We start from the raw sequence: 26,635 nt of genomic DNA, 5'->3' as shown, positions 1-26,635 counted from the left end.
GGAAAACAAGGCAAAACATGCAAGATCGATCTACGGATCACGGGGGCGCGCACCAACATGTGACGATGATCGTCACGCCGGATACACCAAAATCAAATCCGGCTGAGCCGAACACGGCAGACAAGACTCGTATGAACTGTGTCGTGATATATCCTGACACAGAGGCGCCGCACACCCCCTATGCTTCACTGATGAAGTAATGGATCACGAATTCCCAGAAGGGTTTAAACCCGTAAACATTGAATCATATGATGGTACTACAGACCCTGCGGTATGGATAGAAGACTTCTTCCTCCACATTCACATGGCCCGCGGGGATGACCTACATGCCATCAAGTATCTCCCGCTAAAACTCAAAGGGCCGGCTCGGCATTGGCTCAATAGCTTGCCGGCAAACTCCACCGGAAGTTGGGAGAGCCTGGCAGAGGCATTCCTGGACAATTTCCAGGGCACTTATGTGCGACCGCCGGACACTGATGATTTAAGTCATATAACTCAGCAGCCAGGGGAATCGGCCAGGAAATTCTTGACCCGGTTCCTAACCAAGAAGAACCAAATAGTTGACTGTCCGGATGCAGAGGCCTTAGCGGGATTTAAGCATAATATCCGTGACGAATGGATCGCCCGGCACCTCGGCCAAGAGAAGCCAAAATCCATGGCAGCCCTCACGACACTTATGACCTGCTTTTGCGCGGGCGAAGATAGCTGGTTGGCTCGTAGTACCAATACAGCAAGCAAACCTGGCATATCAGAAGACAGGGATAGCAACGGCAAACCACGACGCAACAATCACAAGCGCCGCAAATATGGTGAAAACGCCAAAAGTACGGCAGTCAATGCCAGGTTCAGGGGCTCAAAGTCCGGTCAGCGGAAAGGGCCACCCAAAAATAAAAATCCGTGTCCATCCAGTCTGGACCGCATACTCGATCGCCAATGCCAAATTCACGGCACCCCAGAAACGCCAGCCACCCATACCAACAGAGAATGCTGGGTCTTCAAACAAGCCGGCAGGGCAGGCGCCAAAGATGAAGGGGGGTCTCAAAGCGACGATAGCGACGAAGAGCCCAAATCACCGAACACAGGGGGGCAAAAGAAATTTCCCCCGCATATTCAATCGGTGAATGTGGTAAATACCACCCAACTTACCAACTCGGACCAGATATGTACCCTTAGGGATGGCGACTCAACGAAACTAGTCGTCCCATAATATAAACTAGGGCCGGTCACCTTCAACCGCACGGATCGTACGGTTAATGCCAATCAGGGCAATCCAGCCGCACTAGTCCTCGACCCAATAATAGACGGGTTCCACCTCACTCGAGCCCTTATGGACGGAGGTAGCAGTCTAAATCTTCTTTACCAGGACACAGTGCGCAAGATGGGCATCGGTCATTCGGCGATCAAACCCACTAAAGCCACTTTCAGAGGCATTATACCAGGTGTGGAGGTTAGCTGTACAGGCTCCATTACTCTTGAGGTAGTCTTCGGATCACCAGAAAATTACCGTATCGAAGTGTTAATCTTCGAAATCGTCCCTTTCCGCAGTGATTGTCAAGCACTGCTCGGACGAACCGCGTTCGCTCGATTCAACGCGGTGCCACATTATGACTACCGTAAGCTCAAGAAGCCCGGTCCACACGGCGTCATCACGGTTAATGGCAAGGCCGAACCTTCCCTCGGCACCAACAAATACACCACTGCCTTAGCAGCAGAAACAACGAGCAGCACCTCGCAGCTGAACCTCGAGTCGATGACCAGGCTCCCGGACACCGTCAAGGGACTCCGAATTACTTCGCGGAAGGATAGCTCGGCTCGTCCAGAGCTCAACTAAACACTCCGGCAAAGGCCAGGACAGGCCGAACTCAGCGGCTCAACCGCCCTCCGGCACGTAAATATTTCTTAAATTTCCTTCGCAGGTTCACCTTTGCGCCGATAGGACGGGCTACACGGAGGCAGCTTTTACGCGTATGTGAATCCATAGACATTCCCCGCAGTGACCATCCGGCTATATTACGGATCCGCATTCAGCCTCTTCCCCCTGGTCTCAGCAGGTTCCGCAATCATATTCCTTTTTTATCACATTACTTGTATCCATACGCATAGACGTACTATTCAAATACAACATGTGGATTTATATGGTGTTTACCTGCTGTTATTTCTTATTGAAATCATTTTGTCAAGTGGCATCCGTACATAGCGATATGCCTTAAAATATGCCAGGGGCTTCGTTTTACCCATAACACGGCAATAAAGTCCGAACACCTTCACGGAAGTTCGGCACCCCGAACCTATAGCATTATATGCATCAGCTCCGAATCATGTCTTGGGTCAATAGTTGGGTTTGCCCGGCTCCCATGTTTTGGTACCTTACGTTCCGCTATATAGGCTAAGGTAGCACTGGGAGAACTACTGTGATTGTGTCCCGGTTCTTCCGGACGAGCACCTCAGTAGAGAAAGCCAAAAACTGACTGTCATGATACGGCGAGAGCTGGTCAGCTGTTCGAGAGGTCACAAAGTCTTTAAGGATTTCTCCCGCATAATGCCATAACCAATGCAGCGTGCGATGGATCGGTTTTTTCTCCGATCAGGTGCTTATAGAGCCCCTAGTACGGTCTTCCGAACACCAGGGGCTGCGCCTACCATACTAAAGCTCCTATGGCTAAGTGAGAGTGATAAAGCCCTATAGTCCGATTGCCTGGTTCATTGTGCTGAGCACCTCCTTCGAAGGATCCAAAACTGGGATAAAGAGTGCTCAGGTTTATCCCGAACACCCCCGTACTTCTTACGTGGGGGCAGAAGCCGACGACTGGCCAACTCTCAGGTTTAACATATAAAACGGCCGCACAGGAGGGTAAACTTTTATATAACAAGCGACAAATAAATGACCTTGTTCAAACATTACAAAGGACAACATGATTGGCATTCATGGAAATATAATGTCCTTAGTGCATAGCTCCGCTGCAAGGTAGGATCCTTTCAGGACACTCTCATAATATAATTCGGGCTTGCGGTGCTCCTTCCCCTCTGGCGGTCCTTTGGTCATCAGCTTTTCAGCATCCATCTTCCCCCAGCGCACCTTTGCGTGGGCGAAGGCCATTCGCGCACCTTCTTTACAGACCGACCGCTTGATGACGTCAAGTCGAGGGCAAGCGCTTACAAGCCGCTTCACGAGCCCGCAGTAGCTGCTTGGAATCGGCTCGACAGGCCATAGCCGGATAACCAAATCTTTCATGGCTAGTTCCGCCGCCTTATGCAGTTCGATCAGCTGTTTTAGTTGATCGGCAAAAGGCACCGGATAATTCGGCGCCAAATACTGCGACTAGAAGAGCTTATCTGCGGTGTTCCTTTCTTCGTCTCGGTAGAATTGGGCGGCATCGGATATGCTGCGAGGCAGCTCGGCAAATACCCCTGGAGAAATCCGAATTAAAAATTAGAAACATAATTTTCTCCTCAAATACTTGCTTTACATGGAAAAATCCTTCCCGCTGCGATCTTCCTCGCCTCTTGGATCCCCTGCAGGGCGCTTTGGGTTTCCCCCCGGGCATCGCTCGTGGCCTGATGCGCCTTGGTGAGTTCGGATTCTTTCTCCGTTAAACTCTTCTCCAAGGTCTCACATTTCTTCACGGCCTCTTGCAGCTCCTGCTCAGCTTTAATAACCCTGGCCTCGTGCTTCTCACGAAGAGCCTGCTCAGTGGTTGCCTTTTTCTCAGCCTCGGCCACAGCCTTCTTAAGAGCCTCGACTTCGGTCATCATCCCTAGCGCAAATCATGAAACATATTTCATCATACTAAAAATTCATTCGCAATAAATGCAAACAAGACTTGCGCATACCTTGTTTATCTCCCAACTGCATTTTCAACTGGCCAAGTTCTTCTTTGGCCCGCTCCAGACTTTGATTCAGTCCGGAGACCTCCGCAGTATGAGAGGCAGCAGCCACTACAGACGCCTGCTTATAACAGAAGAGAAATAGATGTCATCCAGTGAGTCTTCCCGCGAACACAAATTTGATCCTCTGTCCGGTTCTTTCTTTCACCGAACAGTGTATTAGGGGCTACTATCCATACCATGACACTCTTCGAAACCTCATAAAACATACCTCAAAACCTTTTATAAGGCTGATACAGGCTTCATTCACTCCACTCTCGGCAGACTGAATCTTCTCAATCACTGCAGCCATAAGGGCACGGTGTTCATCGACGATGGAGGCGCTCTTCAGCGCCACCAACAAAGCATCCGACACCTCTGGTTGGACAGAGGTTGCCGGTGGAACAGGCATGCCCCCTCGAGCTGAGAAAGGCTGCCTACTTGATTCAGGAGCCGTATTGGTCTCCGGAATTGCATCCGGCTCGGTGCCGAATTCAATATGGCCCCCGCCGTCAGCTCCCATGGGAATTCTCTCCCCCATGTGTCCGGCCCCTGAAGTTTGACCTCCAGGCGCTGCCTTCACGGTCTTTTCCTCTCCTCCTTGGCCAGGGTCCCTCTAGGACGAAGCCTCGGTGTTATTCACCTGTTTGGAGGAAGGGGCCTTCGGGGGCGTCCCGCTCTCCATAGCATCCGAACTCAGCGAATCCTCTGATGAGGATTGTTTGGTACGGGACCTCGCCGGACTATAAAAATATGGCTCACGTTAAAATATTATGCCATGATGAGTCTGGACGCATAAACGTACTCGGATTCAATATACTCACGAATTCACCAGGGGCTGGGCCCTGGGATCCCACGTCGGGCCGCTGTCAGCGGCGACAGTGGACTCCTCCGAAAGAGGAGCTTTTCCCCTTTTAGGCGACTCAGCCTCCAAGTGTGCGGAGGCCGTCCTCTTCTTTCTTCCCCCCGCTGGGGATTCATCTTCCTCCTCCTCGTCGTCCTCTTCGGAGGCAGAACGGGCATCAGAGCCTTCAGATATTGTGTCCGAAGTGCCGCGGCGACGAAGGCCGCCCCGGGTCTTTTTTGCCTCCTTCTCGGCCGTCTTCTTCGGCACCTTGTAAGGCGTTGGGACCAGCATCTTCGTCAGAAGTGGGACGGCCGGTTCTTCGGGCAGCGGGGCCGGACAATGTATCCGCTCCGCCTTCTTCGTCCAGCCCTAGGAGAGTTGTAGAAAACACATTAAGCGCTTCCCTTGGGTTATGCGGATAAAAAGTATGATGACTTACCGAACATGCAGGGCGGGACAGTTGGTACCCGCGGTCTTCGGCGGAGTCCGGCCATGATTTGCTAGACTTGAAGAGCACCTTCCAGATTTCCTTGTGCGAGGAGCCGAAAAGCTCTCGCAGGGTCTGGTGCTTGGCCGGATCGAATTCCCATAGATTGCAAGTCCGGTGTTGACAAGGCAGGATCCGGCGAACTAACATCACCTGGACTACATTGACAAGTTCAATGTTCCTGTCTCCCATGTCTTAAACGCGCGTCTGGAGCGCCGACAATTCGTCGGACGAAGACCAGCTCAGGCCCTTCTTGACCCAGGATGTAAGCCGCAGAGGGGCACCGGATCGAAACTCGGGAGTAGCGGTCCATTCCGTGCCGCGCGGCTCGGTGATGTAAAACCACTACTGTTGCCACTCCTTGACCGAATCGTTAAAGGTGCCTGTTGGCCATCTTGCTCACCATAGCGCCCCCGCACTCGGCGTGCTCGCCGCCCACTACCTTGGGCTTCACATTAAAAATCTTCAGCCATAAGCCGAAGTGTGGCGAGATGCGGAGAAAAGCCTCGCACACGACAATGAATGTCGAGATGTTGAGGAAGGAATTAGGGGACAGATCGTGGAGATCGATCCCATAATAATACATGATGCCGTGAACGAATGGGTGGAGGGGAAACCCTTGCCCACGGACAAAGTGAGGGAGGAATACAACCCTCTCGTGGGGTTCCGGAGTAGGGACGATCTGTCCCGCCGTCGGGAGATGGTGGCTGATTTTCTTGGCCAGATACCCGGCCTCCCGAAGCTTTTTGATATCCTTCTCCCGGACGGTAGAGGCCATCCACTTGCCTCCTGCTCCGGATCCGGACATTTTCGGAAGGCCTTTTGTGGGTAGAGAAGATGAACGCTTGGGCGCTGGAGCTTGGGCGGAGGGGAATGAATCGGGAAGTAGAAAGCGTGGGTGCGAATGGGAGTCATTATCCCCTTATAAAGGCAGCAGGGATTCTGCGCCTCCCCACTTGCCTGGTAAAACCACTTATTCCCCAAGCGCCAAAATTGATGGCGCGGTTGGGTTACCCACACCCGTATTGATGAGAATCCCATGATAAGGGGACACGACCTCTGCTTCGACAAGACGTGCCAATAAAATCGCCTCGCAAAACGTGCAGTGGCAGGCTAATTGAGAAAAACAGTTCGAATAATGATCAGGCCGTGGTGTGATGTCATGTTATGAAAATTCGTCAGCAGATTATATTTGTGGAAATGTTATTCTCTCTATGGTGGTATGTGGAATCTGTTTTGCAGAGCCGGACACTGTCCTTGTGTTCAAAATCTTCTATGGAGTATTCGGAGGAGGAACCCGCCTTGCAATGCCGAAGACAATCTGCGCGCCGGACTCATCGTCATTGAAGCCTGGTTCAGGGGCTACTGAGGGAGTCCTGGATTAGGGGGTCCTCGGACAGCCGGACTGTTGGACTATGAAGATACAAGATAGAAGACTTCGTCCCGTGTCCGGATGGGACTCTCCTTGGCGTGGAAGGCAAGCTTGGCGATATGGATATGTAGATCTCCTCCCTTGTAACCGACTCTGTGTAACCCTAGCCCCCTCCGTGTCTATATAAACCGGAGGGTTTAGTCCGTAGGACAACAACAATCATACCATAGGCTAGCTTCTAGGGTTTAGCCTCTACGATCTCGTGGTAGATCAACTCTTGTAATACTCATATCATCAAGATCAATCAAGCAGGAAGTAGAGTATTACCTCCATCGAGAGGGCCCGAACCTGGGTAAACATTGTGTCCCCCGCCTCCTGTTACCATCCGCCTTAGACGCACAGTTCGGGACCCCCTACCCGAGATCTGCCGGTTTTGACACCGACAATGCCCTCCACCCTCGTGGACGCCTCGTGTCATTCCCGGACTACTTCTTATTTTCCTATTTTCTTAAATATTCCAAAATGGAGAAAAACTGCCATTAGAACTGTTTTGGAGTCGGTTTACTTACCGTACCACACACCTATTCCTTTTCGGAGTCTGAAACGTTCTGGAAAGTGTCCCTTATGTACTCCTCCGAGGTCACGGTGTCAATAACATTAGTTTCAACATTTATAGGATTACCTGAGATATAATGTTTGATTCTTTGACCGTTCACCACCTTCGGATTTGTGCCTTCGCAGTTGTTGATTTTTATGGCACCGGAACCATAGACCTCCTCGATAACGTAAGGCCCTTCCCATTTAGAGACAAGTTTTCCTGCAAAAAATCTTAAACGAGAGTTGAATAGAAACACATAATCACCTACATTAAACTCACGCTTTTGTATCCTTTTGTCATGCCATCTTTTAACTTTTTCTTTAAACAGTTTGGCATCCTCATAGGCTTGGGTTCTCCACTCATCAAGTGAGCTAATGTCAAATAGTCTCTTCTCACCGGCAAGTTTGAAATCATAATTGAGCTCTTTAATGGCCCAATATGCCATATGTTCTAGTTCGAGAGGTAAGTGACATGCTTTTCCATAAACCATTTTATACGGAGACATGCCCATAGGATTTTTATATGCAGTTCTATAGGCCCATAAAGCATCATCAAGTTTCTTGGACCAATTCTTTCTAGATATATTAACAGTCTTTTGCAAAATTAAGTTAAGCTCTCTATTACTCAGTTCTACTTGACCACTAGACTGTGGGTGGTATGGAGATGCAATTCTATGATTAACGTCATACTTAACAAGCATTTTACGAAAAGCACCATGAATAAAATGTGAACCACCATCAGTCATTAAATATCTAGGGACTCCAAACCTCGGAAAAATAACTTCTTTAAGCATCTTAATAGAGGTGTTATGATCAGCACTACTAGTTGGAATAGCTTCTACCCACTTAGTAACGTAATCAACAACAACTAAAATATGTGTATAGCCATTAGAGGAAGGAAACGGTCCCATATAATCAAAGCCCCAAACATCAAATGGTTCAATAACAAGTGAATAGTTCATAGGCATTTCTTGACGTCTGCTAATATTACCAATTCTTTGACATTCATCCCAACACAAGCCAAACTTACGGGCATCCTTGAAGAGAGTAGGCCAATAAAAACCGGATTGCAATACCTTATGTGCAGTTCTATCTCCAGCGTGGAGTCCTCCATAAGCCTCGGAGTGACACTTGCGTAGGATCTGTTCCTGTTCATGCTCAGGTACACAACGTCTAATAACACCATCTACTCCTTTATAAAGGTGTGGGTCATCCCAGAAGTAATGTCTTACATCATAGAAAAACTGTTTCTTTCGCTGGTATGTGAAATTAGGTGGTATAAATTTAGCAACAATGTAATTAGCATAATTAACATACCATGGAGCAGTACGAGAAGCATTTATGATAGCTAATTGTTCATCAGGAAAGCTATCATCAATAGGTAGTGGGTCATCAAGAACATTCTCTAACCTAGACAAATTGTCTGCAACAGGGTTCTCAGCTCCCTTTCTATCAATAACATGCAAATCAAATTCTTGTAGTAGGAGAACCCATCTAATAAGTCTAGGTTTAGCATCTTTCTTTTCCATAAGATATTTAATAGCAGCATGATCAGTGTGAACAATTACTTTAGAATCAACAATATAGTGAAGGAAATATGCCCTAGAGGCAATAATAAAGTATTATTTATTTCCTAATATCATGATAAATGTTTATTATTCATGCTAGAATTGTATTAACCGGAAACATAATACATGTGTGAATACATAGACAAACAGTGTGTCACTAGTATGCCTCTACTTGACTAGCTCGTTAATCAAAGATGGTTATGTTTCCTAGCCATAGACATGAGTTGTCATTTGATTAACGGGATCACCTCATTAGGAGAATGACGTGATTGACTTGACCCATTCCGTTAGCTTAGCACCCGATCGTTTAGTATGTTGCTATTGCTTTCTTCATGACTTATACATGTTCCTATGACTATGAGATTATGCAACTCCCGTTTACCGAAGGAACACTTTGTGTGCTACCAAACGTCACAACGTAAACGGGTGATTATAAAGGTGCTCTACAGGTGTCTCCAAAGGTACTTGTTGGGTTGGCGTATTTCGAGATTAGGATTTGTCACTCCGATTGTCGGAGAGGTATCTCTGGGCCCACTCAGTAATGCACATCACAATAAGCCTTGCAAGCATTGTGACTAATGAGTTAGTTGCGGGATGATGTATTACGGAACGAGTAAAGAGACTTGCCGATAACGAGATTGAACTAGGTATCGAGATACCGACGATCGAACCTCGGGCAAGTAACATACTGATGACAAAGGGAACAACGTATGTTGTTATGCGGTCTGACCGATAAAGATCTTCGTAGAATATGTGGGAACCAATATGAGCATCCAGGTTCCGCTATTGGTTATTGACCGGAGAGGTGTCTCGGTAATGTCTACATAGTTCTCGAACCCGTAGGGTCCGCACACTTAAAGTTACGATGACCGTTATATTATGAGTTTATATGTTTTGATGTACCGAAGGTTGTTCGGAGTCCCGGATGTGATCACGGACATGACGAGGAGTCTCGAAATGGTCGAGACATAAAGATTGATATATTCGACGACTACATTCGGACACCTGAAGTGTTCCGGAGAAATTTCGGATAAAACCGGAGTGCCGGAGGGGTTACCGGAACCCCCCCGGGGAAGTATTGGGCCTTAGTGGGCCTTGAGGGGAGAGAGAGGGCAGCAGCCACGAGGTGGCGCGCCCCCTCCCATGAGGAGTCCGAATTGGACTAGGGGAGGGGGGCGCAGCCCCTCTTTCCCTCTCCCTCTCCCTGTCTTTCCTTCTCCCCCTCTCTTCCTAGTTGGACTAGGAAAGGGGAGTCCTACTCCTACTAGGAGGAGGACTCCCCCCCTCTCCTTGGCGCACCCAAAGGCAGCCTGCCTCCCCCTTGCTCCTTTATATACGGGGGCAGGGGGGCACCTCTAGACACACTTGATATACGATATTTTAGCCGTGTGCGGTGCCCCCTCTACCATATTACACCTCGATAATAGCGTTGCGGAGCTTAGGCGAAGCCCTGCGTCGGTGGAACATCATCATCGTCACCACGCCGTCGTGCTGACAAAACTCTCCCTCAACACTCGGCTGGATCGGAGTTCGAGGGACGTCATCGAGCTGAACGTGTGCTGAACTCGGAGGTGCCGTGCGTTCGGTACTTGATCGGTCGGATCGTGAAGACATACGACTACATCAACCGCGTTGTGATAACGCTTCCGCTGTCGGCCTATGAGGGTACGTGCACAACACTGTCCCCTCTCGTTGCTATGCATCACCATGATCTTGCGTGTGCGTAGGAAATTTTTTGAAATTACTACGTTCCCCAACAGTGGTATCAGAGCCTGGTTTTATGCGTTGATGCTATGCACGAGTAGAACACAAGTGAGTTGTGGGCGATATAAGTCATACTGCTTACCAGCATGTCATACTTTGGTTTGGCGGTATTGTGAGATGAAGTGGCCCAGACTGACATTACACGTACGCTTACGTGAGACTGGTTTCACCGTTGAGAGCACTCGTTGCTTAAAGGTGACTAGCGGGTGTCTGTCTCTCTCACTTTAGTTGAACCGAGTGTGGCTACGCCCGGTCCTTGCGAAGGTTAAAACAGCACCAACTTGACAAACTATCGTTGTGGTTTTGATGCGTAGGTAAGAACGGTTCTTGCTAAGCCCATAGCAGCCACGTAAAACTTGCAACAACAAAGTAGAGGACGTCTAACTTGTTTTTGCAGGGCATGTTGTGATGTGATATGGTCAAGACATGATGCTATATTTTATTGTATGAGACGATCATGTTTTGTAACAGAGTTATCGGCAACTGGCAGGAGCCATATGGTTGTCGTTTTATTGTATGAAATGCAATCGCCATGTAATTGTTTTACTTTATCACTAAGCGGTAGCGATAGTTGTAAAAGCAATAAGTTGGCGAGACGACAACGATACTACGATGGAGATCAAGGTGTCGCGCCGGTGACGATGGTGATCATGACGGTGCTTCGGAGATGGAGATCACGAGCACGGTGCTTCGGAGATGGAGATCACAAGCACAAGATGATGATGGCTATACCATATCACTTATATTGATTGCATGTGATGTTAATCTTTTATGCATCTTATCTTGCTTTGATTGATGGTAGCATTATAAGATGATCTCTCACTAAAATTTCAAGATAAAAGTGTTCTCCCTGAGTATGCACCGTTGCAAAAGTTCTTCGTGCTGAGACACCACGTGATGATCGGGTGTGATAGGCTCTACGTTCAAATACAACGGGTGCAAAATAGTTGCACACGCGGAATGCTCAGGTTAAACTTGACGAGCCTAGCATATGCAGATATGGCCTTGGAACACGGAGACCGAAAGGTCGAGCGTGAATCATATAGTAGATATGATCAACATAGTGATGTTTACCATTGAAACTACTCCATCTCACGTGATGATCGGACATGGTTTAGTTGATTTGGATCACGTAATCACTTAGATGATTAGAGGGATGTCTATCTAAGTGGGAGTTCTTAAGTAATATGATTAATTGAACTTAAATTTATCATGAACTTAGTACCTGATAGTATCTTGCTTGTCTATGTTAATTGTAGATAAATGGCCCGTGCTGTTGTTCCGTTGAATTTTAATGCGTTCCTTGAGAAAGCTAAGTTGAAAGATGATGGTAGCAATTACACGGACTGGGTCCGTAACTTGAGGATTATCCTCATTGCTGCACAGAAGAATTACGTCCTGGAAGCACCGCTAGGTGTCAGGCCTCCTGCAAGAGCAACACCAGAAGTTATGAACGTCTGGCAGAGCAAAGCGGATGACTACTCGATAGTTCAGTGTGCCATGCTTTACGGCTTAGAACCGGGTCTTCAACGACGTTTTGAACGTCATGGAGCATATGAGATGTTCCAGGAGTTGAAGTTAATATTTCAAGCAAATGCCCGTATTGAGAGATATGAAGTCCCGAATAAGTTCTATAGCTGCAAGATGGAAGAGAATAGTTCTGTTAGTGAGCATATACTCAAAATGTCTGGGTATAATAATCACTTGATTCAACTGGGAGTTAATCTTCTGGATGATAGCGTCATTGATAGAATTCTTCAATCACTGCCACCAAGCTACAAGAGCTTCGTGATGAACTATAACATGCAAGGGATGAATAAGACAATTCCCGAGCTCTTCGCAATGCTAAAGGCAGCGGAGGTAGAAATCAAAAAGGAGCATCAAGTGTTGATGGTTAGTAAAACCACTAGTTTCAAGAAAAAGGGCAAAGGGAAGAAGAAGGGGAACTTCAAGAAAAATAGCAAGCAAGTTGCTGTTCAGGAGAATAAACCCAAGTCTGGACCTAAGCCTGAAACTGAGTGCTTCTACTGCAAGCAGACTGGTCACTAGAAGCGGAACTGCCCCAAGTATTTGGCGGAAAAGAAGGTTGGCAAGGTTAACAAAGGTATATGTGATATACATGTTATTGATGTGTACCTTACTAATACTCGCAGTAGCACCTGGGTATTTGATACTGGTTCTGTTGCTAATATTTGCAACTCGAAACAGGGGCTACGGATTAAGCGAAGATTGGCTAAGGACGAGGTGACGATGCGCGTGGGAAATGGTTCCAAAGTCGATGTGATCGCCGTCGGCACGCTACCTCTACATCTACCTTTGGGATTAGTTTTAGACCTAAATAATTGTTATTTGGTGCCAGCGTTGAGCATGAACATTATATCTGGATCTTGTTTAATGCGAGACGGTTATTCATTTAAATCAGAGAATAACGGTTGTTCTATTTATATGAATAATATCTTTTATGGTCATGCACCCTTGAAGAGTGGTCTATTTTTAATGAATCTCGATAGTAGTGATACACATATTCACAATGTCGAAGCCAAAAGATGCAGAATTGATAATGACAGTGCAACTTATTTGTGGCACTGCCGTTTGGGTCATATTGGTGTAAAGCGCATGAAGAAACTCCATACTGATGGACTTTTGGAATCACTTGATTATGAATCACTTGGTACTTGCGAACCGTGCCTCATGGGCAAGATGACTAAAACACCGTTCTCCGGAACTATGGAGAGAGCAACAGATTTATTGGAAATCATACATACAGATGTATGTGGTCCGATGAATATTGAGGCTTGTGGCGGATATCGTTATTTTCTCACCTTCACAGATGATTTGAGCAGATATGGGTATATCTACTTAATGAAACATAAGTCTGAAACATTTGAAAAGTTCAAAGAATTTCAGAGTGAAGTTGAAAATCATCGTAACAAGAAAATAAAGTTTCTAAGATCTGATCGTGGAGGAGAATATTTGAGTTACGAGTTTGGCCTACATTTGAAACAATGCGGAATAGTTTCGCAACTCACGCCACCCGGAACACCACAGCGTAATGGTGTGTCCGAACGTCGTAATCGTACTTTATTAGATATGGTGCGATCTATGATGTCTCTTACTGATTTACCGCTATCGTTTTGGGGTTATGCTTTAGAGACGGCTGCATTCACTCTAAATAGGACACCATCGAAATCTGTTGAGACGACGCCTTATGAACTATGGTTTGGCAAGAAACCAAAGTTGTCGTATCTTAAAGTTTGGGGTTGCGATGCTTATGTGAAGAAACTTCAACCTGATAAGCTCGAACCAAAATCGGAGAAATGTGTCTTCATAGGATACCCAAAGGAGACTGTTGGGTACACCTTCTATCACAGATCCGAAGGCAAGATATTCGTTGCTAAGAATGGATCCTTTCTAGAGAAGGAGTTTCTCTCGAAAGAAGTGAGTGGGAGGAAAGTAGAACTTGATGAGGTAACTGTACCTGCTCCCTTATTGGAAAGTAGATCATCACAGAAATCAGTTTCTGCGACACCTACACCAATTAGTGAGGAAGTTAATGATAATGATCATGAAACTTCAGATCAAGTTATTACTGAACCTCGTAGGTCAACTAGATCAAGATCTGCACCAGAGTGGTACGGTAATCCTGTTCTGGAGGTTATGTTACTAGACCATGACGAACCTACGAACTATGAAGAAGCGATGGTGAGCCCAGATTCCGCAAAATGGCTTGAAGCCATGAAATCCGAGATGGGATCCATGTATGAGAACAAAGTATGGACTTTGGTTGACTTGCCCGATGGTCGGCAAGCCATTGAAAATAAATGGATCTTCAAGAAGAAGACTGACGCTGATGGTAATGTTACTGTCTATAAAGCTCGACTTGTTGCGAAAGGTTTTCGACAAGTTCAAGGGATTGACTACGATGAGACCTTCTCACCCGTAGCGATGCTTAAGTCTGTCCGAATCATGTTAGCAATTGCCGCATTTTATGATTATGAAATTTGGCAAATGGGTGTCAAAACTGCATTCCTGAATGGATTTCTAGAAGAAGAGTTGTATATGATGCAACCGGAAGGTTTTGTCGGTCCAAAGGGAGCTAACAATGTGTGCAAGCTCCAGCGATCCATTTATGGACTGGTGCAAGCCTCTCGGAGTTGGAATAAACGCTTTGATAGCGTGATCAAAGCATTTGGTTTTATACAGACTTTTGGAGAAGCCTATATTTACAAGAAAGTGAGTGGGAGCTCAGTAGCATTTCTGATATTATATGTGGATGACATATTGCTGATTGGAAATGATATAGAATTTCTGGATAGCATAAAGGGATACTTGAATAAGAGTTTTTCAATGAAAGACCTCGGTGAAGCTGCATATATATTAGGCATTAAGATCTATAGAGATAGATCAAGACACTTAATTGGACTTTCACAAAGCACATACCTTGACAAAGTTTTGAAGAAGTTCAAAATGGATCAAGCAAAGAAAGGGTTCTTGCCTGTACTACAAGGTGTGAGATTGAGTAAGACTCAATGCCCGACCACTGCAGAAGATAGAGAGAAGATGAAAGATGTTCCCTATGCTTCAGCCATAGGCTCTATCATGTATGCAATGCTGTGTACCAGACCTGATGTGTGCCTTGCTATAAGTTTAGCAGGGAGGTACCAAAGTAATCCAGGAGTGGATCACTGGACAGCGGTCAAGAACATCCTGAAATACCTGAAAAGGACTAAGGATATGTTTCTCGTTTATGGAGGTGACAAAGAGGTCATCGTAAGTGGTTACGTTGATACAAGCTTTGACACCGATCCGGACAATTCTAAATCGCAAACCGGATACATATTTACATTGAACGGTGGAGCTGTCAGTTGGTGTAGTTCTAAGCAAAGTGTCGTGGCAGGATCTACGTGTGAAGCGGAGTACATAGCTGCTTCGGAAGCAGCAAATGAAGGAGTCTGGACGAAGGAGTTCATATCCGATCTAGGTGTCATACCTAGTGCATCGGGACCAATGAAAATCTTTTGTGACAATACTGGTGCAATTGTCGTAGCAAAGGAATCCAGATTTCACAAGAGAACCAAGCACATCAAAAGACGCTTCAATTCCATCCGGGATTTAGTCCAGGTGGGAGACATAGAAATTTGCAAGATACATACGGATCTGAATGTTGCAGACCCGTTGACTAAGCCTCTTCCATGAGCAAAACATGATCAGCACCAAGACTCCATGGGTGTAAGAATCATTACTGTGTAATCTAGATTATTGACTCTAGTGCAAGTGGGAGACTGAAGGAAATATGCCCTAGAGGCAATAATAAAGTATTATTTATTTCCTTATATCATGATAAATGTTTATTATTCATTCTAGAATTGTATTAACCGGAGACATAATACATGTGTGAATACATAGACAAACAGTCTGTCACTAGTATGTCTCTACTTGACTAGCTTGTTAATCAAAGATGGTTATGTTTCCTAGCCATAGACATGAGTTGTCATTTGATTAACGGGATCACCTCATTAGGAGAATGACGTGATTGACTTGACCCATTCCGTTAGCTTAGCACCCGATCGTTTAGTATGTTGCTATTGCTTTCTTCATGACTTATACATGTTCCTATGACTATGAGATTATGCAACTCCCGTTTACCGGAGGAACACTTTGTGTGCTACCAAATGTCACAACGTAAATGGGTGATTATAAAGGTGCTCTACAGGTGTCTCCAAAGGTACTTGTTGGGTTGGCGTATTTCGAGATTAGGATTTGTCACTCCGATTGTCGGAGAGGTATCTCTGGGCCCACTCAGTAATGCACATCACAATAAGCCTTGCAAGCATTGTGACTAATGAGTTAGTTGCGGGATGATGTATTACGGAACGAGTAAAGAGACTTGCCGGTAACGAGATTGAACTAGGTATCGAGATACCGACGATCGAACCTCGGGCAAGTAACATACCGATGACAAAGGGAACAACGTATGTTGTTATGCGGTCTGACCGATAAAGATCTTCGTAGAATATGTGGGAACCAATATGAGCATCCAGGTTCCGCTATTGGTTATTGACCGAAGAGGTGTCTCGGTCATGTCTACATAGTTCTCGAACCCGTAGGGTCCGCACGCTTAAAGTTACGATGACTGTTATATTATGAGTTTATATGTTTTGATGTACCGAAGGTTGTTCAGAGTCCCGGATGTGATCACGGACATGACGAGGAGTCTCGAAATGGTCGAGACATAAAGATTGATATATTGGACGACTATATTCGGACACCGGAAGTGTTCCGGAGAAGTTTCGGATAAAACCGGAGTGCCGGAGGGGTTACCGGAACCCCCCGGGGAAGTATTGGGCCTTAGTGGGCCTTGAGGGGAGAGAGAGGGCAGCAGCCAGGAGGTGGCGCGCCCCCTCCCATGAGGAGGCCGAATTGGACTAGGGGAGGGGGGCGCAGCCCCTCTTTCCCTCTCCCTCTCCCTCTCCCTCTCTTTCCTTCCCCCCCTCTCTTCCTAGTTGGACTAGGAAAGGGGAGTCCTACTCCTACTAGGAGGAGGACTCCCCCCCTCTCCTTGGCGCGCCCAAAGGCAGCCGGCCTCCCCCTTGCTCCTTTATATACGGGGGCAGGGGGCACCTCAAGACACACTTGATATACGATATTTTAGCCGTGTGCGGTGGCCCCCTCCACCATATTACACCTCGATAATACCGTTGCAGAGCTTAGGCGAAGCCCTGCGTCGGTGGAACATCATCATCGTCACCACGCCGTCGTGCTGGCGAAACTCTCCCTCAACACTTGGCTGGATCAGAGTTCGAGGGACGTCATCGAGCTGAACATGTGCTGAACTCGGAGGTGCCGTGCATTCGGTACTTGATCGGTCGGATCGTGAAGACGTACGACTACATCAACCGCGTTGTGATAACGCTTCCGCTATCGGTCTACGAGGGTACGTGGACAACACTCTCCCCTCTCGTTGCTATGCATCACCATGATCTTGTGTGTGCATAGGAATTTTTTTGAAATTACTACGTTCCCCAACAATAAGGTCTGAACTTATCACAAGCAAATACAACTTCTAAAAATTCTTTTTCAGTAGTAGCATAATTTCTCTGGGCACTGTCTAGAGTTTTACTAGCATATTGGATAACATTTAATTTCTTATCAACTCTTTGTCCTAGAACAACACCTACAGCATAATCACTAGCATCACACATAATTTCAAAGGGTAAATTCCAATCAGGTGGCTGAACAATAGGTGCAGAAATCAAGGCTTTCTTAAGTATTTCAAATGCTTCTACACAATCATCATCAAAGATAAAAGGAACATCTTTTTGTAAGAGGTTAGTCAGAGGCCTAGAAATTTTTGAGATGTCCTTAATGAACCTCCTATAAAAACCGGCATGACCAAGGAAACTTCTTATACCTTTAATGTCCTTAGGACACGACATCTTTTCAATAGCATCAACTTTAGCTTTATCAACTTCAATACCTCTTTTAGAAATTTTATGCCCCAAGACAATACCTTCATTCACCATAAAGTGGCACTTTTCCTAATTCAAGACAAGATTAGTTTCTTCACATCTCTGCAAAACTCGATCAAGGTTGCTCAAGCAATCATCAAAAGAAGTTCCATATACAGAGAAATCATCCATGAAAACCTCAACTGTCTTTTCACAAAAATAAGAGAATATAGCCATCATGCATCTTTGAAAGGTCGCAGGTGCATTGCATAAACCAAAAGGCATACGTCTATAAGCAAAGGTACCGAAAGGGCAAGTAAAAGTGGTCTTTTCTTGGTCCTCTTTTGACACAGGTATTTGAGAGAAACCAGAATAACCATCTAGAAAGCAAAAATGTGTATGTTTGGATAATCTTTCTAGCATTTGATCAATAAAAGGTAAAGGGTAATGATCCTTTTTAGTAGCTTTATTTAGTTTACGAAAATCAATTACCATTCTAGAACCTGTAACAATTCTTTGTGGGATCAATTCATCTTTATCATTAGGAACAACAGTAATGCGTCCCTTCTTAGGGACACAATGGACAGGACTTACCCACTGACTATCAGCAACGGGATAAATTATACCTGCCTCCAGAAGCTTTAGTATTTCTTTTCTTACCACTTCTTTCATCTTAGGATTTAACCGTTGTTGGTGATCAACAACTGGTTTAGCGTCTTTCTCCAATTTTATTTTGAGCTGGCATAGAGTGGGATTAATGCCCTTAATATCATCAAGAGTATATCCAATAGCAGCACGGTGCTTCTTCAGAGTTTTCAATAATTTCTTTTCTTCATGCTCTGAAAGGTTAGCACTAATAATAACAGGATATATCTTTTTCTCATCAAGATAAGCATGTTTAAGAGTATCAGGTAATGGTTTAAGCTCAAACACGGGATCACCCTTGGGTGGAGGAGGATCCCCTAGGATTTCAATAGGCAAGTTATGTTTCAAAATAGGTCCCTGTTTAAAGAATACTTTGTTGGGGATCGTAGCAGAATTTTAAAATTTCCTACGCATCACCAAGATCCATCTATGGAGTATGCTAGCAACGAGGGGAAAGGAGTGCATCTACATACCCTTGTAGATCGCGAGCGGAAGCGTTCCGATGAACGGGGTTGATGGAGTCGTACTCGCCGTGATCCAAATCACCGATGACCGAGTGCCGAACGGACCACACCTCCGTGTTCAACACACGTACGGAGCAGGGACGTCTCCTCCTTCTTGATCCAGCAAGGGAGAAGGAGAGGTTGATGGAGATCCAGCAGCACGACGGCGTGGTGGTGGAAGTAGCGGGGATCTCGGCAGGGCTTCGCCAAGCTTCTGCGAGAGGGAGAGGTGTTGCAGGGGGGGAGGGAGGCGCCAGGGGCGTTGGTGCTGCTGCCCTCCCTCCCCCCACTATATATAGGGACCCCTGGGGGGGCGGCGGCCAAGGGGAAAGGGGGGTGGCTTCCCCCCCAAGCCAAGTGGGGCGCCCCCCACCCCTAGGGTTTCCAACCCTAGGCGCAAGGGGAGGCCCAAGGGGGGGCGCCCCAGCCCACTAAGGGCTGGTTCCCTTCCCACTTCAGCCCATGGGGCCCTCCGGGATAGGTGGCCCCACCCGGTGGACCCCCGGGACCCTTCCTGTGGTCCCGGTACAATACCGATAACCCCCGAAACTTTCCCGGTGGCCGAAACTGGACTTCCCATATATAATTCTTCACCTCCAGAACATTCTGGAACTCCTCGTGACATCCAGGATCTCATCCGGGACTCCGAACAACTTTCGGGTTTCCGCATACTAATATCTCTACAACCCTAGCGTCACCGAACCTTAAGTGTGTAGACCCTACGGGTTCGGGAGACATGCAGACATGACCGAGACGCCTCTCCGGTCAATAACCAACAGCGGGATCTGGATACCCATGTTGGCTCCCACATGTTCCACGATGATCTCATCGGATGAACCACCATGTTGAGGATTCAATCAATCCCGTATACAATTCCCTTTGTCAATCGGTACGTTACTTGCCCGAGATTCGATCATCGGTATCCCAATACCTTGTTCAATCTTGTTACCGGCAAGTCACTTTACTCGTACCGTAATGCATGATCCCGTGGCTAACTCCTTAGTCACATTGAGCTCATTATGATGATGCATTACCGAGTGGGCCCAGAGATACCTCTCCGTCATACGGAGTGACAAATCCCAGTCTCGATCCGTGTCAACCCAACAGACACTTTCAGAGATACCCGTAGTGTACCTTTATAGTCACCCAGTTACGTTGTGATGTTGGGTACACCCAAAGCACTCCTACGGCATCCGGGAGTTACACAATCTCATGGTCTAAGGAAAAGATACTTGACATTGGAAAAGCTCTAGCAAACGAACTACACGATCTTTTATGCTATGCTTAGGATTGGGTCTTGTCCATCACATCATTCTCCTAATGATGTGATCTCGTTATCAATGACATCCAATGTCCATAGTCAGGAAACCATGACTATCTGTTGATCAATGAGCTAGTCAACTAGAGGCTTACTAGGGACACGTTGTGGTCTATGTATTCACACATGTATTACGATTTCCGGATCACACAATTATAGCATGAACAATAGACAATTATCATGAACAAAGAAATATAATAATAACCATTTATTATTGCCTCTAGGGCATATTTCCAATAGTCTCCCACTTGCACTAGAGTCAATAATCTAGTTACATTGTGATGAATCGAACACCCATAGCGTTCTGGTGTTGATCATGTTTTGCTCTAGGGAGAGGTTTAGTCAACGGATCTGCTACATTCAGGTCCGTATGTACTTTACAAATATCTATGTCTCCATTCTGAACACTTTCACGAATGGAGTTGAAGCGACGCTTGATATGCCTGGTCCTCCTGTGAAACTTGGGCTCCTTGGCAAGGGCAATAGCTCCAGTGTTGTCACAAAAGAGAGTCATCGGGCCCGACGCATTGGGAATCACCCCTAGATCGGTAATGAACTCCTTCATCCAGATTGCTTCTTGCGCTGCCTCTGAGGCTGCCATGTACTCCGCTTCACATGTAGATCCCGCCATGACGCTTTGCTTGCAACTGCACTAGCTTACTGCTCCTCCATTCAAAATATACACGTATCCGGTTTGTGACTTCGAGTCATCCAGATCTGTGTCGAAGCTAGCGTCGACGTAACCCTTTACGACAAGCTCTTCGTCACCTCCATAAATGAGAAACATATCCTTAGTCCTCTTCAGGTACTTCAGGATATTCTTGACCGCTGTCCAGTGTTCCATGCCGGGATTACTTTGGTACCTTCCTACCAAACTTACGGCAAGGTTTACATCAGGTCTGGTACACAGCATGGCATACATAATAGACCCTATGGCCGAGGCATAGGGGATGACACTCATATTTTCTCTATCTTCTGCCGTGGTCGGGCATTGAGCCGTGCTCAATTGCACACCTTGCAATACAGGCAAGAACCCCTTCTTGGACTGATCCATATTGAACTTCTTCAACATCTTGTCAAGGTATGTACTCTGTGAAAGACCAATGAGGCGTCTTGATCTATCTCTATAAATCTTGATGCCTAATATATAAGCAGCTTCTCCAAGGCACTGATTCAAATAGGCCTTTATACTTTCCAAGAATTCTATATCATTTCCCATCAATAGTATGTCATCCACATATAATAAGAGAAATGCTACAGAGCTCCCACTCACTTTCTTGTAAACACAGGCTTCTCCATAAGTCTGTGTAAACCCAAACGCTTTGATCATCTCATCAAAACGAATGTTCCAACTCCGAGATGCTTGCACCAGTCCATAGATGGAGCGCTGGAGCTTGCATACCTTGTTAGCATTCTTAGGATCGACAAAACCTTCTGGCTGCATCATATACAATTCTTCCTTAAGAAAGCCGTTAAGGAATGTTGTTTTGACGTCCATTTGCCATATCTCATAATCATAGAATGCGGCAATTGCTAACATGATTCGGACGGACTTCAGCTTCGCTACGGGTGAGAAAGTCTCATCGTAGTCAACCCCTTGAACTTGTCGATAACCCTTAGCGACAAGTCGAGCCTTATAGATGGTCACATTACCATCCGCGTCTGTCTTCTTCTTAAAGATCCATTTATTTTCTATGGCTCGCCGATCATCGGGCAAGTCAGTCAAAGTCAATACTTTGTTTTCATACATGGATCCTATCTCGGATTTCATGGCTTCTAGCCATTTGTTGGAATCTGGGTCCGCCATCGCTTCTTCATAGTTCGAAGGTTCACCGTTGTCTAACAACATGATTTCCAGGACAGGGTTACCGAACCACTCTGGTGCGGAACGTGTCCTTGTGGACCTTCGAAGTTCAGCAGTAACTTGATCTGAAGCTTCATTATCATCATCATTAACTTCCTCCCCAGTCGGTGTAGGCACCACAGGAACATCTTCCCGCGCTGCGCTACTTTCCGGTTCGGAAGAGGTGACTATCACCTCATCAAGTTCCACTTTCCTCCCACTCAATTCTTTCGAGAGAAACTCTTCCTCCAGAAAGGACCCATTCTTGGCAACAAAGATCTTGCCTTCGGATCTAAGGTAGAAGGTATACCCAATGGTTTCCTTAGGGTATCCTATGAAGACGCATTTTTCCGACTTGGGTTCGAGCTTTTCAGGTTGAAGTTTCTTGACATAAGCATCGCATCCCCAAACTTTTAGAAATGATAGCTTAGGTTTCTTCCCAAACCATAATTCATACGGTGTCGTCTCAACGGATTTCGACGGAGCCCTATTTAAAGTGAATGCGGCAGTCTCTAAAGCATAGCCCCAAAATGAGAGCGGTAGATCGGTAAGAGACATCATAGATCGCACCATATCCAATAGAGTGCGATTACGACGTTCGGACACTCCGTTTCGCTGAGGTGTTCCAGGCGGCGTGAGTTGTGAAACGATTCCACATTTCCTTAAGTCCGTACCAAATTCGTGACTTAAATATTCTCCACCACGATCTGATCGTAAGAACTTTATTTTCCTGTCACGTTGATTCTCAACCTCACTCTGAAATTCCTTGAACTTTTCAAAGGTTTCAGACTTGTGTTTCATTAGGTAGACATACCCATATCTACTTAAGTCATCAGTGAGAGTGAGAACATAACGATATCCTCCGCGAGCCTCAACACTCATTGGACCGCACACATCGGTATGTATGATTTCCAATAAGTTGGTTGCTCGCTCCATTGTTCCAGAGAACGGAGTCTTGGTCATCTTACCCATGAGGCATGGTTCGCACGTGTCAAATGATTCGTAATCAAGAGACTCCAAAAGTCCATCTGCATGGAGCTTCTTCATGCGCTTGACACCAATGTGACCAAGGCGGCAGTGCCACAAGTATGTGGGACTATCGTTATCAACTTTACATCTTTTGGTATTCAGACTATGAATATGTGTAACATCACGTTTGAGATTCATCAAGAATAAACCATTGACCAGCGGGGCATGACCATAAAACATATCTCTCATATAAATAGAACAACCATTATTCTCAGATTTAAATGAGTAGCCATCTCGAATTAAACGAGATCCAGATACAATGTTCATGCTCAAAGCTGGCACTAAATAACAATTATTGAGGTTTAAAACTAATCCCGTAGGTAAATGCAGAGGTAGCGTGCCAACGGTGATCACATCGACCTTGGAACCATTCCTGACGCGCATCGTCACCTCGTCCTTTGCCAGTCTCCGCTTATTCCGCAGTTCCTATTTTGAGTTACAAATATGAGGAACCGCACCAGTATCAAATACCCAGGAGCTACTACGAGTACTGGTAAGGTCCACATCAATTACATGTATATCACATATACCTTTGGTGTTGCCGGCCTTCTTGTCCGCTAAGTATTTGGGGCAGTTCCGCTTCCAGTGACCACTTCCCTTGCAATAAAAGCACTCAGTCTCAGGCTTGGGTCCATTCCTTGACTTCTTCCCAGTAACTGGCTTACCGGGCGCGGCAACTCCCTTGCCGTCCTTCTTGAAGTTCTTCTTGCCCTTGCCTTTCTTGAACTTAGTGGTTTTATTCACCATCAACACTTGATGTTCCTTTCTGATCTCCACCTCCGCTGATTTCAGCATCGAATATACCTCAGGAATGGTCTTTTCCATCCCCTGCATATTGAAGTTCAACACAAGGCTCTTGTAGCTCGGTGGAAGCGACTGAAGGATTCTGTCAATGACCGCGTCATCCGGGAGATTAACTCCCAGCTGAGACAAGCGGTTGTGTAACCCAGACATTCTGAGTATGTGCTCACTAACAGAACTATTTTCCTCCATTTTACAGCTGAAGAACTTGTCGGAGACTTCATATCTCTTGACCCGGGCATGAGCTTGGAAAACCATTTTCAGCTCTTCGAACATCTCATATGCTCCATGTTTCTCAAAACGCTTTTGGAGACCCGGTTCTAAGCTGTAAAGCATGCCGCACTGAACGAGGGTGTAATCATCAGCACGTGATTGCCAAGCGTTCATAACGTCTTGGTTCTCTGGGATTGGTGCTACACCTAGCGGTGCTTCTAGGACATAATCTTTCTTGGCAGCTATGAGGATGATCCTCAGGTTCCGGACCCAGTCCGTATAGTTACTGCCATCATCTTTCAGCTTGGTTTTCTCTAGGAACGCGTTGAAGTTGAGGACAACGTGGGCCATTTGATCTACAAGACATATTGTAAAGATTTTAGACTTAGTTCATGATAATTAAGTTCATATAATCAAATTATTCAATGAACTCCCACTCAGATAGACATCCCTCTAGTCATCTAAGTGAAACATGATCCGAGTTAACTAGGCCGTGTTCGATCATCACGTGAGACGGACTAGTCAAGATCGGTGAACATCTCCATGTTGATCGTATCTTCTATACGACTCATGCTCGACCTTTTGGTCCTCCGTGTTCCGAGGCCATGTCTGTACATGCTAGGCTCGTCAAGTCAACCTAAGTGTATTGCATGTGTTCCGAGGCCATGTCTGTACATGCTAGGCTCGTCAACACCCGTTGTATGCGAACGTTAGAATCTATCACACCCGATCATCACGTGGTGCTTCGAAACAACGAACCTTCGCAACGGTGCACAGTTAGGGGGAACACTTTCTTGAAATTATTATAAGGGATCATCTTACTTACTACCGTCGTTCTAAGCAAATAAGATGCAAAACATGATAAACATCACATGCAATCAAATAGTGACATGATATGGCCAATATCATTTTGCTCCTTTGATCTCCATCTTCGGGGCACCATGATCATCTTCGTCACCGGCATGACACCATGATCTCCATCATTGTGTCTTCATGAAGTTGTCACGCCAACGATTACTTCTACTTCTATGGCTAACGCGTTTAGCAACAAAGTAAAGTAATTTACATGGCGTTATTCAATGACACGCAGGTCATACAAAAAATAAAGACAACTCCTATGGCTCCTGCCGGTTGTCATACTCATCGACATGCAAGTCGTGATTCCTATTACAAGAATATGATCAATCTCATACATCACATATATCATTCATCACATCTTCTGGCCATACCACATCACATAGCACATGCTGCAAAAACAATTTAGACGTCCTCTAATTGTTGTTGCAAGTTTTTACGTGGCTTGTATAGGTTTCTAGCAAGAACGTTTCTTACCTACGTAAAACCACAACGTGATATGCCAATTTATATTTACCCTTCATAAGGACCCTTTTCATCGAATCCGTTCCGACTAAAGTGGGAGAGACAGACACCCGCTAGCCACCTTATGCAACTAGTGCATGTCAGTCAGTGGAACCTGTCTCACGTAAGCGTACGTGTAAGGTCGGTCCGGGCTGCTTCATCCCACAATGTCGCCGAAACAAGATAAGACTAGTAGCGGCAAGAAGAATTGGCAACATCTACGCCCACAACTGCTTTGTGTTCTACTCGTGCATAGTAACTATGCATAAACCTGGCTCATGATGCCACTGTTGGGGATCGTAGCAGAATTTTAAAATTTTCTACGCATCACCAAGATCCATCTATGGAGTATACTAGCAACGAGGGGAAAGGAGTGCATCTACATACCCTTGTAGATCGCGAGCGGAAGCGTTCCGATGAACGGGGTTGATGGAGTCGTACTCGCCGTGATCCAAATCACCGATGACCGAGGGCCGAACGGACGGCACCTCCGCGTTCAACACACGTACGGAGCAGCGACGTCTCCTCCTTCTTGATCCATCAAGGGGGCAGGAGAGGTTGATGGAGATCCAGCAGCACGACGGCGTGGTGGTGGAAGTAGCGGGGATCACGGCAGGGCTTCGCCAAGCTTCTGCGAGAGGGAGAGGTGTTGCAGGGGGAGAGGGAGGCGCCAGGGGCGTTGGTGCTGCTGCCCTCCCTCCCCCCACTATATATAGGGACCCCTGGGGGGCGCCGGCCCTGGGAGATCAGATCTCCAAGGGGGGCGGCGGCCAAGGGGAAAGGGGGGTGGCTTCCCCCCAAGCCAAGTGGGGCGCCCCCCATCCCTACGGTTTCCAACCCTAGGCGCAGGGGGAGGCCCAAGGGGGGGCGCCCCAGCCCACTAAGGGCTGGTTCCCTTCCCACTTCAGCCCATGGGGCCCTCCGGGATAGGTGGCCCCACCCGGTGGACCCCCGGGACCCTTCCGGTGGTCCCGGTA

This window comes from Triticum aestivum, chromosome 3D (genome assembly GCF_018294505.1).
Source record: "Triticum aestivum cultivar Chinese Spring chromosome 3D, IWGSC CS RefSeq v2.1, whole genome shotgun sequence".
Classification (NCBI taxonomy): Eukaryota; Viridiplantae; Streptophyta; class Magnoliopsida; order Poales; family Poaceae; genus Triticum; species Triticum aestivum.
Note: the sequence above shows the minus strand (reverse complement) of the source record.